General features: G+C 36.3%; 1 long non-coding RNA gene across 1 annotated transcript; it reads left to right on the forward strand.

Annotated features, from left to right (window-relative positions):
* Positions 1-1,461: 1,461 nt before the first annotated feature.
* Positions 1,462-8,701, forward strand: LOC145770070 (uncharacterized). Its single transcript, XR_014289127.1, has 4 exons — positions 1,462-1,539; positions 7,822-7,912; positions 8,158-8,288; positions 8,602-8,701. It is a non-coding gene; the product is annotated as an uncharacterized LOC145770070 (long non-coding RNA).
* The last annotated feature ends 8,592 nt before the right edge of the window (positions 8,702-17,293 follow it).

Here is a 17,293-nt window from a genome sequence, read left to right on the forward strand (position 1 = left end):
ACGAGGTAACCTAGTATATAGTCACCAGAAGAACGCAAACTAATTTTATTACCAAATGCCTGGTGAACAGTCTCTCTCTGTTTTTAATGCTCCATATTGTTGGGTTTCAACCTCATTGTCTATGTCATAACAACATATAAAGTGATTTGTGGTCGCAAAGTTGTCAACGAGGTGAGATTAATCATTAGATAAGTATTATCTAAAAGCAACACACAGCATATTTAAAAGTATATATTTAAAATAAAGTATATATTATATATATATTTAAAATACATAACAATAGTTTCAAGGGTATCTTGTTGCGATTTGCTTACCATAGCGGTGTAGCCTCCAAACTAGCTATTAAAGATTTCAAAGATCCGCTTCCAACTTTATGTTAAAAAAAATACATTGCTGTCTACTGTTGCATCATACTGTCATAACAAGAACAGAGTTGTGAAAACTAGAAGGCCATGCTAAAGTAGACACTCGGTCAAGTCTACTCGGTAAAGTATTTAACGCCCTTAACGATGCCAAGCGCATACCGTCCTCCAACTCTCACAGGCTTATTACCAGTTCTAATCTAGCGTCGCCCTACCAAAACTATGCAGAGAGAAATCCACCACACGACTTGCATTAAAGGCAGAGGTCAATGATCTTCTCTACACTGTAGTCCTTGACATATAACAACAGCTCACACTTCAACGCCTGCCTTCCAGACGCCCTTTTTCTGGATACATTGTGACGCTGCATTAAGATCACTTCGACCGCATGAAATGGAGAGATTGCTAGGAACCACAGCCCAAACTGTTCCAAGATGTTCCCACCTGGTTCAGACCTGGCCAAGAAGTACCACCTGGCTCAGACCTGTCAAGAAAAGGATGGGTGACTTTGAATCGCCTCCGTACTGGTGTTGGTCGCTTCAAACATAACATGTTTCTCTGGGTTTGTGTGACTCACCAGCCAGTGATTTCGGCAAACCTTAAATAGCACAGCACATCATAAATAACTGTCCAGTGTTTCGAACTTTAGAGGACGTGGATCTCATAGACCCTGATACGAACATTGCGCTGGCTGCAGCAATTGGGAGATGTTACTATGATTTTCAGGCTGATCCACAATACCGTTGAGAAAATTTTAGGGACCCAGTACCAGTGAGTCTAAAAGTATCCTTCGGCCTCATGCTAACGCTGTTGCTGATCCATTTTCGAAGATCGTACAAAAGAGCATCCAATTATCTGAAAATCGTACAGTAGCATTCAAATCACATTTTCATGTAAAATTTTGCATCTGTTTTTCAGGGTAAAAAATAAAATTGGTTGTTCTTTCGATTGTATGGTAAAGGCTGACATTGCATTACCATATATTACGTATCAATAACATTTGTTTAGAGTTCCAGGCGTAAGTCTGCAGTCAAACGCCACTTGGTATTTTCTTGTACACTTTTCCTAACTATTGGTGGAACATGGATATTTGGATTCTTTGTATTTGCTTCAAACTCTTGTAAAACTGCGCAACTAGCATTTTCCTACGTATTCGCTATCTTGAATTCACTACAAGGTAAAAGCCTAAACAAGATTCTAAATTCATGATAATTGTAATGAATTTAGTTTTGTTTTAGTCTAAAGTGTTTGAAGCTTCAAAAGCATTTCTTCTTACAAAAATGGGCAAGCTTGAGCTTTTTGGCTTTTTTATGTTGGTTTGTGCACTGAGAAGAAAAATGTTTTCTTTGTTTTTATACCTTGGTACTGTATCTATTATTCAAAGCAGAATGCTAACTAATAAGGTGGCTACTTACACTACAACTAGAGTTAGACTAACCACACAAACAGTGGCGTAGCCAGAATTTTTGTTTTTTTGTGGCCAAATATTAGATGAATTGAAGAGAACGACAAAGTGTTTAATTTAAGCCATCTGCCTGACATCGCCACCTGATGTGGGTTGAGCAAGGGAAGCAATAAAACTGGCTAGAGCGTGCCGAAGGCACGTGTATTATAGGGGGATGCTGGGGTATGCTCCCTCGAAAATTTGTGCAAAATTACACTCAAATAATGGATTATAGCGCTTTCTGGAAACACTTTTAGGGTAATATTTGTGTGAAATTTATTAGCAGATAAACAGCTATTAACTTATTGAAGGTAGCACCTACGCACGAATAGACAAAAATTGCGGCTAAAATTAGAGAACACTAAAAACTCAGCTACACAAAACCTACACAAAAACTCAACAGAGAAAGCGATTCTGAAAATGCGTCCACAAATTAGTTAAAAGAAGTGTAAATCGCGCAAGGTTTGCTCGATTTACGATTTGCAAAATATATTGATGTCTTTTTGTGTGTCTAAAATAAGTCCTGGAGGTGTTAATAGCCAGATGTCTTGAAAACGATATAAATTTCTACAAATATTATTATATTTTCAACAAAGAGCCCAACTTCAGAATCAAAATTTGAAAATTGGGGAAGGGGCATAGCCATTTTGCCGCCCCTGGCTACGCCAATGCACACAAACCAGAGCTAAACTTATTCTTATTTCCGGCAACATTTTTTTTTCAGCATAACAACCCAATTGGCAGCCTATTCTTATAATTTCTTCGAAAACCACTGTGATTACGTAACAAAAATTCTGCTTAGTATTTAGTTTACCTTTTATTTCAAAAATATAGTCTAGCTTGTCTCGCTTCGCTAACATCTTATTGACAGTATATTTGACACAAAAAATCAGAAACATAAAGTTAAAATGTGGCTGACCAGTGACCAGGTCAGATTTTTCGTGTCATAAACTGAATCGATCTCTGCAGGTTTAACAGATCTTTATATTCTCACAGGCCAATTGTAGATGATAGAATATGTAGATGTAGTGCATGTACTTCTTTTATTGTCACACTTGATTCCAAGCATTGACTGCCTCTTGCATGAAAAGTTTCCAAGATTCTCTGTTTGTTTGCTGTGTGAATTAGGTGTATGTTGGTTTTGTCGGCTTGTTGGTCTAAGTAGGTTAATCTTTGTCTGCCTTGGGCACGCTTCCCTTCAATTTTAGCCGTGAGAGAAAGATGTTCTAATTTTCATTTTCGCAGCAGGTGTCCTAAAAATTGAAGTTGATTTTCTTTGATATTTTTTAGTAGATTCTTTGTTTGTTTGATTTGATTTAAAACAGTTTGGCTACTTTTCTGTCAGTCCAGGAAATTCTCTGTATTTTAATGCCCACTTTTCAAACCCATTTATATTTTTATTAATCTTCTTCTTGCGTTTGAGGCCGCCACAAATCATGTTGTTACAACCAGGCGCAGCAGCCAATGGATTGTGTATTCATCGATCGCTGTTAGGTCCACATGTCTATCTTGTGGTCGGTATACAGGACATTGATAGATAATGTGGTGTGCAGTTTGAAAATCTGATCCACACGTACAAAATGGTGAATCGGCGAGGTCCCACTGGAACATGTTGCTGCTGAAACGGCCCACTCCAGTCCGCAGGCGATTGAGCTTCACCCATTCCTTCCGGGGTAGTTCTGCTCCAGGTGGAGTGTTGGTATTGGGAGGGACTGTGAATTGGGTTGGTCTCGCAACTTCTCTTCATTCACGGTTCCAAACTTCGGAAATGTGGAAGTTTGATTTGCAGATAGCTGCAGCATGTCGGGAGAACGGGCGTCGATATTTCAAGCGCTGGGGCTTTTGGGAGTGCGAGTTTAGGACAATCTGGTTGAGGAGGTGGTTATCCCTTGACATAGCTTGTTTTATTAATTAGTTTGGTATTTGTCCAGGTATCTGAATTACATTTATAAATTGGATAAATGTTACACTTCAATACTCTGTATCTGGTTGCGAAAGATATGTACTTGTTGCATAATATTGATGTCATTTAACCCTTTGCTTTTCAACGTTTTTTTGGAAGTTAACTGCTCAAGGGGGGGGCCGTTGTTGGATCAAATTCAATCAGCTGTTCCGTGTTATCCGCTGGTGCTATTTCAACAGAAGTTGCACTGGTGTGAAAACAAATCATTTGTCTATAAGTTTGAAAAATCATTATTTTAAAATTTTATATGTTAAACTTGATATTTCAATTTTTGCAAAGGGACCCAAAAACGACAATTTTTATTTATCTTGCCGCTATTTAATTACCATGTTAATCCGATTTCATGCAAAGTTCTGAATAACAAAGAGCTCGATCAACCGCACGAAGTGTGTGTGCGCTGTGCCGAATCATTGCGTTGATAAAGATTTACGACTTGCCAGCAAATCTTATTGCAGGCTGTACTCACTGATTCTGAAATAGTTACAATCAGAGTAATATTGTTACACGAATTTAAAAAAAAACAAAACTGCGTTTGTTCTTTTACATTTTTGTCCTAAACTAATGCATTCCGAAACTCATGGCTAGCTTCTAGTTTTATGAAACCAAACTTCTCATAAGTAACACCTTAGCCTGCTTGAATAGCTGTTTACATCTTCGTTTGTGTATTTTAGGTCTACAATTGAGTTTGTAGTATGAATATTTTTAGCTGAGAGAAGACAATTGAGCAAGTTGTTGAAATTATCTGAAATTTCTAAGTTCAAATTAGGTGCTTTTGAAATTGTGGATTTGTGTCAAGTCGCATCATAAATATCATGCAGGCTACATCATAAGTCATTTCGCTTACGGGTGTTTATAAACATAACTCATAAATTACATCCACAAAAATACAGCATTTACATTAACAAAGCTAAGTTCGAAGCTCACTTTTTATTGAAGATTGTGTCAATCAATTTGAAAATACATTTTTAGTCCGCCAGCGTCGAAACAATGCAACAGCGAATTGAGGATCCTGCGTAAATGAAGGAAATGTGAAATAACCCACAGTCAGCAAATCTACATAAATTTAACGTTCACAAATGTTGAATCAATGCAAAAGGACTGGATTGCTGACTGGGTCCTTATTGTTTAAAGCACAAAAAATACGCGTAAAGGCGTATCAGCAAGGCAGCGATTATGTTTCTGGCCAAAAAAAAAAATAACTTTTGACTTCAAAGATAAAAATGATTATAACGAAGCTTCAAAGTTTGTCGTAAAAAATATTGCAGAGATACAATGAACATAATCATTTTGTGCCAGATTGTGAGAAGACTTCCTAGATTCTTTCCAAACATTTGCATGATTACAAATTATTTTCTATAACTTTATAGTGCCAAAAAATGGCTTCTTTGTTGAAATAACGTGGCTACAATTCTATAAAAATTCTTAGACCTACTACATTGAAGTAGTGAAATGTTTTTTTTGTGATTTTGCTGATGACGTTTTACAACATCCGAGAAGTAAAAAATAATAATGATGAATTATTTTACAAAACCGTGGTTTGCAAGCGCTTCACAAAAAATTGTTGGGAGAAAATTTACTATTAGACGTAAAACGTTTGTAAAATAAAATTGTCGGTTTACGTATTTATTATGTTTATTGCGCTGTTATCGAATTATTAACTGCCTGTATTGTCTACCTTTGTAGTTGCCGGCCAGCTTGGAGCAGCATGCAAACTACGCGTTTATGGTATTTGCATCGTGTTATGATTCCCGCAAATTTCCCACAAGGTCTTTATTTTTATCGTGATATTTTTGTGCCTTTTTCTGTCTTAAACTTGAAGTCACTGTGCAGCACAATCCACATCGGTTTTTATACTCAGTCTTCATTGAAGATCTTTTGTGTGGTGCATAATTTCAAGTAGTGTCTTCCCCTGAACTGTTACACAAACCGCCCAGAACCAGGTTGATTATGTATCTTACAACCGTTGAGAGCCCGTTATTGTATTTGTGGAATTATTAGGTGTCTGACTAAATTCATGCCAAAGTCGAGCAAATTCTGCTTTCGGGTCCTTGCCGTTATTTACGGTATTTTTTGTTGATAAGTTTAGGCAGCATTTTTCCAAGATAAATGAAGACATCGGTATTGTTCGTCACTTAGATTTAGTTTTCTCAGCATTGTTTATTCATTCTTTGATCCACTAGTTTGTCCCACTTTTGGTATAATCGGATCGTTTATAAATGGCGGGTCTTCACAATAGCCGGTCTCTTATACATTGGCGCAACGTATTCAGATGTTGAATCAATGATCAAGAAAGCTGATTTGTTGTTTGTCTTATGTGACGCCTAACTTTTTGCCTCATCTACATTACAAAATATTTTGAAATGTAGATGAGGCATTGTCATCTTTATTTTGCGCTCTTTGGAACAACATTACAACACACAGTGCACTGTGAAACAAAAATGCAGGACATAATAACAAGTAGGCGACATAAAGCAGGGAAGGGACGCCATCGAGTTAGCTGCTACGTGTAAATGGAGCCTATATCATAATTTTGAGAGTATCTCACAATTACTGTTTGCAAAAACGCTACTTTTTCCGGCTTCTCCCAAAAGCATTTACAGTGATACATTTCCTCAATTGCAAGTTTTGTCAATAAGAGCATTTTCATAGAACGTTTATTTCGAAACCAGGTTTTTCGTGCCTTTACCCAAGAGAAGATTTCTTATTGTAACGTTTTTTATTCGTCAATATATTATCTGCTTGAAACAACTGTTTTGAATAGTTTGTGGCCTACATAGCCTACTATTTTGATCGTGGATTGCTATTCTTCTTTGTAGAGCTGATAACGCAGAAAACGTTTGCTATTATTGTTTCTAATTAACGGCTTTGTGATCACTGGCTTTTCTTTTGTATAATAAGAACTAACGCGCTTTGTATTATTGAGGTCAAACCAAACAAAGGAGAACAAGAGGATGTTTCTCTCTGCTCGCGCATATCGATGCACGAAGCAATTATGAGCTTATGGCTTGTTATCGCAATGTAATCCATTTCACGCTTTGCTTGAAGTAAGCTAGAAATAGCAAAAATTCACCAAAATCTTGAATTTACAAGAAAACTACACAACTTTTAGCATCAAATTTAATATCATCAGATCCGCCTGGCAATTTTAGGAAAAGTCAAGAAAAACCAAGTGCATGGCGTTACTGTGCTTCAAATAATCAAAGGAAATATGAGGAGGGGGCCAAATCTGGCCTCCCTTTGAGGAGCAAAGTGTTAAGTCAGAAAGACGCTTTCCTTGAGCAATATGTATATTGAACTCATCATCGTTGGCGTCCCAGTTTATTGTTGTCCCAAGATACCGAAAACTTTTTACTTGTTTATAGTTGTTCATGTTTTATAGTAGTACATGTAAAGTAAATGTAAATGTACATTTCAGGCTAAATGTAGATGGTATAAAGGGGTGGGTGCGGAAACGGGCGATGTTTGTGTTGATGATGCGGCTCTTTGCAGTTACAGTAACATTGTAAAAGATGAGGCTCTTGGTCATTCTTATCTTACCTAAAATTCTTATTTCATATTATCTAAAATTCTTATCTTAGGTCAATCGATGACTGGTTAATCACTCCTTTAGCTATAACTTACCATAAGAAAGACACTGCTTTAAAAAAAATTATCAACGCCATAATGTGATGCCTAGTACCCATTCGTTCTGGATGATTGTTATGTTGACAATTTTTAGGAACAAACACATAAAAAAATATCCTTGATGCCAATACAGCATACACTTTAGCGTTTGTTTATTTTTGATTATTAAAACATAAATTAATATCATAAACTACCAGGGATTAATAGAAAGATGAAACCAGAATACGAAAACTTAATGGCATGAACAAGACAAAATAATATTAAAAGTAACAAATAAGTGGCGACAATACTTATGCATTCAGTATTTTCTTGTAAACAAAATATTTTCAGAATAGTTAGTAATAAATAAGCTATTAGTGGTAATGTGATTTGTTAATTTTCACTTAATCAGGTTTTGTTCTGTAGCAGTTGAATATTATTATATGCAGGGTTCTTTTTGTTTTTGATGTACGTTGTGCGACAAGGATTGCTTCGTACGTTTATTCAAAAGGCAAGAGCAATGATGTTCAAAAATAAATAGTAAGTTTTTCTTTCAGAAGACCGTTATAGCCAATGCTTTGTTGCTCTACTAGCCTTTGATGCAGTAGCTATGCCACATAACTGTGTAATGTATCCAAGGCTTATGTTTGGTGATTAAAGTTTACCTCACAGTACAGGGATAAATAAGACAAAAGTCTGTCTTAATATCTGTTTTCGAACAAGTTTGTAGCCATTCACTTGCCAAGCACTGCGCTCTATGAAGCTTATGTGTTGTGTGTGTTTAGTGAAATTGGTCCAAATGGTAAAGCTAAGAATCGTCCGAACTCTGAACCAAAAACAAAGATACGAACCACCAAACTAACACTCCCATCGGGTGCTGATGATAAAAAGGGAAATCAAAACTGTGTGTAAAACCGTAAGTAGGCTACATTATTTTATTGGCGTTGGCTTTAGTTTTCCAATAGTGCGGACCTGTTTCGATACCCGGCTTAACTCTAACCAGGCTGTAATAAACTGGGCTGGCGTAAGTGCTGAAGGAAAGGCAGCCGAGAGGATGCAACTGGCTACCAACGAAAGCTGAGTGTGATAAGATCCTTATCTTATCATTCTCCCGAATTTCAATATCTGAGCATGGAGAAGTTTTGCCTTTAGAAAAACATCATTTCATTTGTTGAACAATAAAATAACAATGAAAAAAAATTTAAAGATGAATTTCTTTATTTTGGCAGCAATTTCTCCAGTTCAGTTAAAATTTCACAAGCAAAGAATTCAGTTCTGTTCAAGAAGAATGTCCAGTCAATGAAGAGCTGACCTGCTAAATCAAGGAACCACTTTTTAATTTCGAACTTATCTTTGTTGTTCTGTGAATTTTTGACGATAAATCAGTTTTTATATGTAAAGGATTTGATTTTACTTTGTGTCTGATTTAAGTTGCTTGTGTTTAGTTTACAGAATGTCCAATTTGGCAAAATGTTTGTATCGGCAGGTATGCGTTTGATGCCTTTTTTTTTAATGCCTTTTCTTATTTTAATGCCTTTTCTTATTTTATTACTTTTCTTTTATTTTTCTTTTATTTTTTACTACTTTTCTTTTATTTTCTTATTACTTTTCTTATTTTAATGCCTTTTCTTATTTTCTTATTTTATGCCTTTTCTTATTTTAAAATTGCACTTAAAGTTAGTTTCTATTTAGCCTTGTAAAGGTTTGCGATATAAAGCGTTTAGAAAAATGTATAAACACACATAATTACAGCAAAAATAAAGGTAGAGTGAAATTTATAATAACTAGAAAACTGGCAGCTGAAACAAACGATTAAAAGTTGTTTATTGCTTCGGAGATGAAAAGAAAGGTTCTTGTTTAAATTTGTTTCCCTCATTCAAAAGATACCAATCCTTGTGTTTGGAAGTTCGATCTATTTGCATTGTACTGTAGATGTTGCAATTTGTTTTAATTGTGTTATGTTTTATTATTGTGTTAATTATGCTTAATTTGCATTCAAAATGTTTTAAATAATACAACAATCTTCATATGGAAAAAAAATTCAAATTTTTATTCACCAGGACGTTTTGATATTATGCGCAAATAAGCCTACTTTACAAGTATAGCTACCGTGCCTGGAGATGCTGCCCGGTTTGTTATTCTTTGCATATTTTTACTACTGCTACTGTCTGACTGGTATGTTCTAAAACAAAACCACTTTTTGCTGACTCCTAATGATATAAAAATGTTTTTTGCATTAAAAAGACGTTAAAAATTACGTTAAAAGTATTTTTAAGAAAATTTCTTTCAGTCGGTAATGTTGGAAACGAAACGTTGGAAAAATGTAGAAAAGTTGGCAGAATCCAACACATCCAACATTTTTCCGCCCGGTTAATATCAACATTGTGAAATCATACAGTATTGCAACCAGATTTACACAGTTGAAAACACAGCATTTATGGTAGTTCTATGGTGCTTCACAAAGCAACACAAACGTATATTAAACGCATAATAATAGTAACCTGGACGTTGTAAATTGGTAAAACATATAAAGGTTCTTCGGAGGTTAATACATACCTCACCCGGCGCACATAATGGCCCTCCTTTTGTGATAAATGTTTTACGTCAAAACGGAACATTTAGATACAGTTGGTAAGACACAGTTATTAAGTTACTGGAGTAACGGCTTCCTTGTTTTGCAACTAAAAGTAGGTTAAGTTGTTCACATATAAACAGAATTACAGTAGTGATGCATCTGAATGACCATCATCTCCCCAGTCAGGTAGTGTCTCCGCTGATAGATAGTTTTGTAATGCAGATATAGCAATTTTGAGAAAATTTATACGATTGCTGGTATTTTTAGAATCTTGTTCATTCATAATAGATTTGCAGAAAGCTAGAATATTCGCCAATTCAGAGGTGGTTTTCAATGATTGAGACTGCAGCAAATGCTTATAAAAATGTGCAGTAGGAATGTACACGTATATAAAAAATATTGACCCTGTCACCGTGAACGCAAACGTTCAAAAAACCATACGCCGTATGCGTCAACGTAACTTGTAAAAAAGTTGGCGGCGTCAGCGCATACACTAGCGTAAACACATTTTGTTTGCAAGGTGCCAAACATTCACACAGTATAAACCACTCGAAACAAACAAGTTTTATTTTGAATTTCCACGAAGAAACACAAGCATCTGAAAGTGTTCATCTGACATTTTGCTGCGTTTTGCCCATTGAAAACTGTCCCATTGAAATATGTCTTTGCCCATTGAAAACATTCTTTCAACTGCAGCTCTGGAAGGTACGGTATTGGCGTGTTGTAGCGTCACGTGCAAGACGTCAACATTTTGCAGCTTTATAAAAAAAATGCAAACAGCTAAGGCATTAAAAAGTATACGCTGACGCCAGGCGCGAATCTAAGAGTTTTTTTCGGGGGGGGGCCAGAAAATTTGAAAATCAATTAAAAAGAAAGAAAAAGCTAAACAGATATGAACAATGATACTACGACATATACGATATGCTAGAAAATAGACATTAAAACAACCATTTTCATCAATTGTGATGCCGAGGGACTAATATCAGCTGTTTAGAAGCATATCAAACCATTTGATGCGGAAACATACAATTTTTCACAAAATTTCGGGGGGGGCCCGGGCCCCCTGGCCCCCCCCCATAAATCCGCGCCTGGCTGACGCTATACGCTAAAAAACCGCGAAAATTTTACGGCGTAGCCTCAAGCGACAACTATCCAAAAAATGTGGCTGTAAACGTTAGCGTAAACAAAAAGTCTACGTCGCAAGTCTACGGCGTAGAATTTGTGGCGTATACGTAAATCTATGCAAATGTGGTGGCACTAGAGCCAAAGAAACAAATGCAGTAACTTTCAAGCTCTCAGTCACTATAACAGATCTAAGCAGCTGGGGGCACTTGCAAAATCCTCAACATATTTTACATAATAAACTTAATTTGCGTTCTTCTGGTGACTATTTACTAGGTTACCTCGTGATGTTAAAGATGATAACTAGCTTTTTTTTCCGACGTTTCGTCAGTCAGCACGACTGACTTTATCAAGGTGGCTAAAACAGGTTAATACAACCTGTTCAGCAACGATGGCACAACACAAAAACATACTGATAAAATGAGTAAAGTAAAGCAGCAAGAATCAGAATTAAAACACGCAACAAGATACCTAAAGGTTAAACTAAATGCAGTGAATGCCTAAAACCAGTAGGCTACTTCCCGCAGCGTAAATTTATCTATCTATTGGGCCACTGTCAAGAAACGTTGAAAAGACATCAGACAAGACAGAAAGCAATGGGATTAGCAATAACAATGGTAGAGAAGACGCACTGAGAATGGAAAAGGTGAAGCTAAAGTTAAAGTAATTTGTTGTACACAGAGGGGAAATTCTGACCATCTTTTTGGTTAAGAGCATGTTGTGCCTTCTGGTTTATGTACCATTTTTCTGTGAACAATCTTTTTGTATAATCCTTTTCAGTTTTAAGAATGGTGGCGTTGGTCCAAGTAATTTTATGGTCTGAGTTTATATGGTCTGAGTTCTGATGTCTTTTATGGTCTGAGTTCTGATGTCTTTTCAACGTTTCTTGACAGTGGCCCAATAGATAGATAAATTTACGCTGCGGGAAGTAGCCTACTGGTTTTAGGCATTCACTGCATTTAGTTTAACCTCTAGGTATCTTGTTGCGTGTTTTAATTCTGATTCTTGCTGCTTTACTTTACTCATTTTATCAGTATGTTTTTGTGTTGTGCCATCGTTGCTGAACAGGTTGTATTAACCTGTTTTAGCCACCTTGATAAAGTCAGTCGTGCTGACTGACGAAACGTCGGAAAAAAAAGCTGGTTATCATCTTTAACATCACGAGGTAACCTAGTAAATAGTCACCAGAAGAACGCAAATTAAGTTTATTACCAAATGCCTGGTGAACAGTCTCTCTCTGTTTTTAATATTTTACATAATGAAAGACAACTGTGGTTTCTTTAAAAACAGTTACAAATCTAGAAGGTAGATGCGCATCTTCCAGTTTGGCTTTAATGAAGCAAAGTTATCAAAAACGTCTTGCTGAAGCAAGCGCTGATTTTGCTGTTGGATTCTTTAATTTTTCACATATCGCCTTGCTGACTCAGTAGTAGCAAAAGTAGCATGGGCTGAAGAAGATGGTTTCGAAAGGTATCTACTTTTTTGGCAATTCTGGAAATACTTTTGGAACAGCAGCGGATTTTATGCGTAACTCTTGCGTGTCTCTGGCAAGACGTCTATTCTTGCGAATATCTGAAGAAACCTGTATAAAATCCTCTTCGTGAAAATGTTTTGCACACACTTTATGTGTATCTGACACAGTCCAATCCTTACGGGGAATGTCTTTAAACCAACTTTTTCGTAATGTTGCATCTTTGAGAAGTACAAATAATGTTGTTTTAGTGGTATCAACTTTCATAGTAGAGAAGTAACCAGCTTTGCAACCAGGCACACAACATTTAAACCTCATAGTCTCAGAAGAGAGGTATTGTTTTCAAAGTAGAATATGAAATTTTATTTGCAGTAACGTATTAGCCTGAAAGAAATAAAATGTACATAGGCTAAGTTACTGCTAATTATGATATGTAAAATTGTTCATATGTGTCTTTCAGAACCTGAAAGTCACATAGAAAAACTTAATCCTATCAGTTGTGTCGGAGCACCCAATCTAAACAGGATGCCACCAATGAGTAAAATGACATACCTATTTGTAAAATGGGCTTAATACCTTGCTAAAATAAGTGCTTATTGGCCAAGATATGCCGCTTAATAACAATTGTGGGCCGTTGCTTTCGCAATGTTGGCTGATAAAATTATTTGGCCCGGTTTTTCTTTTAAGTGCAGGGCCATTTTGAATTCCCAGTCCGCCCTTGCCACTAGGTTACCATACCAGTTCGTATGCCTCTATGTGTATCGTACATAGCATTATCCACTCTGTCCCTGCAAGGACAGACGCAACTTTTTGTTGCTTAACGTTGGAACAGCGTTTATATATACAGCTTGTATGCTTCAGTGAATTCCCTGAAGCTTCTGTTATCTATCAGAAATAGTTTAGCTTCAATAAATCATCGTTATGGATCTGTTTTCCCAGCGAAAAGCAGGTCTGCTTACAAGCAGTTTTGAGAAGTCTGTTCAAACTGGCTATTCATATATTCAATGAGTCTTTTCACATTGATTCAAGGCCTGGACACGTTGAATCCACGTAAAACATGCTGATTACACCACGCCGGCTGGATTGCCCAGCTGAAATGGTTTCACATGAGTTCACATGCTTTTGAGGAGTCTCAAAATTAAAAAGCTTGTTTGTTCACAACTGGTTTTAAACAAGTCATTTTACATTGATTGAAAGCCTAAATACGTTGAATCTGTGGTGCACATGCACATCTTATACACGGTGTCTTTGGCCAGGGCCGTTGTGGAGAATTTAGGCCCCGCGCGTGTTTGCTGATGAATTCTTGTCTGTTTGTTGTGTAGAATCCGGGATGAGCCGTTTTGGAACACACATTGTTTAAGAAAACACACATTGTTGTTATAATAATGCATCAAAACGAATGAGACATCATCGGCTGCACTCAATCTGCGAAACACATCGAAGACAAATTGATTGATTTGATCTTTAATCTCAGACTGATCAAGCTTCTTTGAGAGGTTAACTCTGGCTGTTTCGCATACTCGTCGATATTTGTTGAAGTGTTCTTATCGGGGAGTTATTCCATCCACTAGATGCTGCTGAATGGGGAGCAGTCCTGAAATGCGATGCACAAACGCACAACCCGAGAGTCAAATCAGCGCCACTTGATCTTGAGATGGGCGAGTAATCGCCAAGCTAACTGGTCGGACCCGTTAGCTTAGTGTTTACGTGCGGTTACGTACGCTATAGCTTGTATTTCATGTATTAATTGTACGTATTATGTTTAAATTCTTTTAGGAATTTGCTTTCAATGCGCAAATTCACAACGCTTTACATCCCTTGGACGTTGTACAATCCTAAGTTCATCAAATGGTATTTCAACTGTTTCTTTCTCCTCCAACATTGTTCCTTCTCCTGGGCTTCCGTGGTCTTTCGATTGGGTTTGGGATCCTGTTGGTAGAAATGTAAGTCTTTTTATTGCAAGAGCTTTGGTATTTTGACAGCGCGATGTTTATTCTGCGTTATTGTTGGTTGTCTTTCAATTGTTATTGAATGGCTCACAGCAGAAAAAAATAATTTTTAAGTTTTTTTTCTGTTGTCAAGTGCATTGCTTTTTAACATTAGCCCATATACTTACTTTGTTTATTTCCTCTCTACCATAGTTTGTTGTAGGGCTGTTATCTTTCATACGAACTGGCATCTATCCTACGAAGGTCGATAAGAATAAGTGAACAGTTTTAGACAATGAATTATTTTAAAAAGAAGTTACCAAAACGAAACTTTTCAAAACGAGTTTCCAAATTAAACAGGTTTTTATTTTTGTTTATGATTGTATCGTTTTGCGACATGCAGTTCTGTTCATGTTGTTGATGTTGATATTGTATTGATATATCTTCAAAACTACAGAGACCTAAACTATACGCATATGGCAAATTAGCCATTTACTTAATTGTAAAAAAATTCTACAAAAGTTTGCAAGTTTTGTCATTCAATATTTAGGTTTGGTTGTTATCGGCATTTGCTTTCAGATATTATATAGCTTCCCTATGTTATCATTGTAACTGGAGAAAATGAACCTGTTGATTACCATGCCTAAATTTGTTTTTCAGACCATAATTGCTTCAGTCACAGTTCTTTCAGGCAATGCTGCAATGGTTATAACTCCTACTTCCTTATTCCCATACGATTATGTTATAAGGTATGTTGTTTGATTGTACTCATTACTAGTTTTGTAAAAGTTTAGTTGTTTTTATCTGCATTTTGTTTTTTTTGTAACATATTTTTGTGCCATTTAAGCAAGTTTTTTTGACAATTTGTTTTTACACAAACTACTATACCATCCTAATTCCTGGTTCGGGAAAAGCGTAATTCGTTGATCAGGATCACCATGACTGAACTGAAGTAATGACTCGATCAGCATTACTGAACAGCAGCAATGACTCGATCATCATTACTGAACAGCAGTAATGGCTAGATCGGCATTACTGAATAGCAGCAATGACTCTATCAGCACTACTGAACAGCAGTAATGACTAGATCGTCATTACTGAATAGCAGCAATGACTCGATCAGCACTACTGAACAGCAGTAATGACTCGAACAGCATTACTGAGCACCAGTAATGACTCGATCAGCATTACTGAACAGCAGTAATGACTCGATCAGCATTACTGAACAGCAGTAATATCTAGATCAGCATTACTGAACTGAAGTGAATCTTTTGATTAGCGGGATGATGGCTTTGCTTCTCAACGACACAATATTTTCCTTTTTGTCTGTTTGTAAAACAATTTCCTTAATAAATGTCAATAATATAGTTTCGGGAGACAGTTAGTTTTTTTTATACCAAAGACAGGCAAGACACATCAATACCACAGGTTTGAGCATTACAACAGTATATTTGTTACATATTTACAAATAGTTTAACATTCAAACGTTTTCCGCTTATCTTAAGCCCTCATCCGGAATCTGCAAATATTTATAAATACAATAATTTTCAACTTCTTGAAAGTAACTAACTGAACAACTAACTTTAAGCGTCAAGAAACACGCAACGATTAAAAGCAATAGTGTGGAAAACATACAGACAGACGGAAAATAAATTACATTAGAAAAAGGCAACTGCATGACTAAGTTACAAATTGCACCACGGGTTACGTGATACTTGAAATTTATTGTATTTTATGAATATTTGCAGATTCCTGATGAGGGCTTAAGATAAGCCGAATACGTTTGAATGTTAAACTGTTTTTAATTATGTAAGAAATATACTTTTGTAGCCTAATGCTCAACCCTGTGGTATTATTGTGTCTTGCCTGTCTTTGGTATAAAATGTCAATAAAGTTTTCAAAGCGTGAGGCATGGCATCCATCGGTTTCAAGTGAATTTGGTTAAAAGATTTTATGTATCTCTTTATTAAATTATTCTCTTCATTTTTCGGAGTGCAAATGCAATAATGAATATCTTTCGTAGCCTACGTAGTACTAACAAATAATTTTAACATCTACGTTTCTTGCAACAGAAAAGCAAACACAACTCCGTATGCTCAGCTGCTTCTAGAAAATAAAGAAAATTCTGAGCAAAATTGGAAGCATTCTTATTTTATTAACAATGACTTTAAAGTTTTATCAATCACCCTCTAATCAAATTATTAATGATTCCAACAGAGATTGCATTCCAGGCTTGTTCTGTGCTATCCCAATTTCACGTGAAAGTATATGCTCTACTGGTAAACTTTTTAGCTTTTTTTTTAATATTTTTTATTTTCCAACAGCAATAATCCTGATCGCGGTGTTGTCTCACCGAATAGTTTCGTATCAACTCTGACGGTCTTCAATCTCTTATATCCTGTCAGCCTTGTTGTTGGTCTTCCCGGTTCTGTGTCTGAAGAATGTGTGCTACCAAGTAGGTTAAAACATGTCTTGTTTTTATGATGTACGTGAGATTGCAGTGAATTAAGTGAGTAAGCTCATAGCGTTGCTTATTGATACCTTAGGTTTTTGATATTGAAGATGATGAATAAAACGGTTCCAGTGTAGTATGAGATCTACGTGCATATTTAGGGGAGTCTGAGGATAGCTCGGACGATTTTTTGAAAACAGCCCATATTCTTTTTAAATTACACAGCAAGTTCGTAAATGTTATTTTGTTGTAAGCCGTAAAGCTTTGCCGAAGAAGGGTAGGAGTATAAACTGGAAATGCTTATAAAAAGCATATTCTCTACGGTCCTCAAATGTCCGAAGTCACTCCGGTGCCGGGGTAATTTCGGACATTC

The sequence above is a fragment of the Aplidium turbinatum genome, chromosome 5 (assembly GCF_918807975.1).
Source record: "Aplidium turbinatum chromosome 5, kaAplTurb1.1, whole genome shotgun sequence".
NCBI lineage: Eukaryota > Metazoa > Chordata > Ascidiacea > Aplousobranchia > Polyclinidae > Aplidium > Aplidium turbinatum.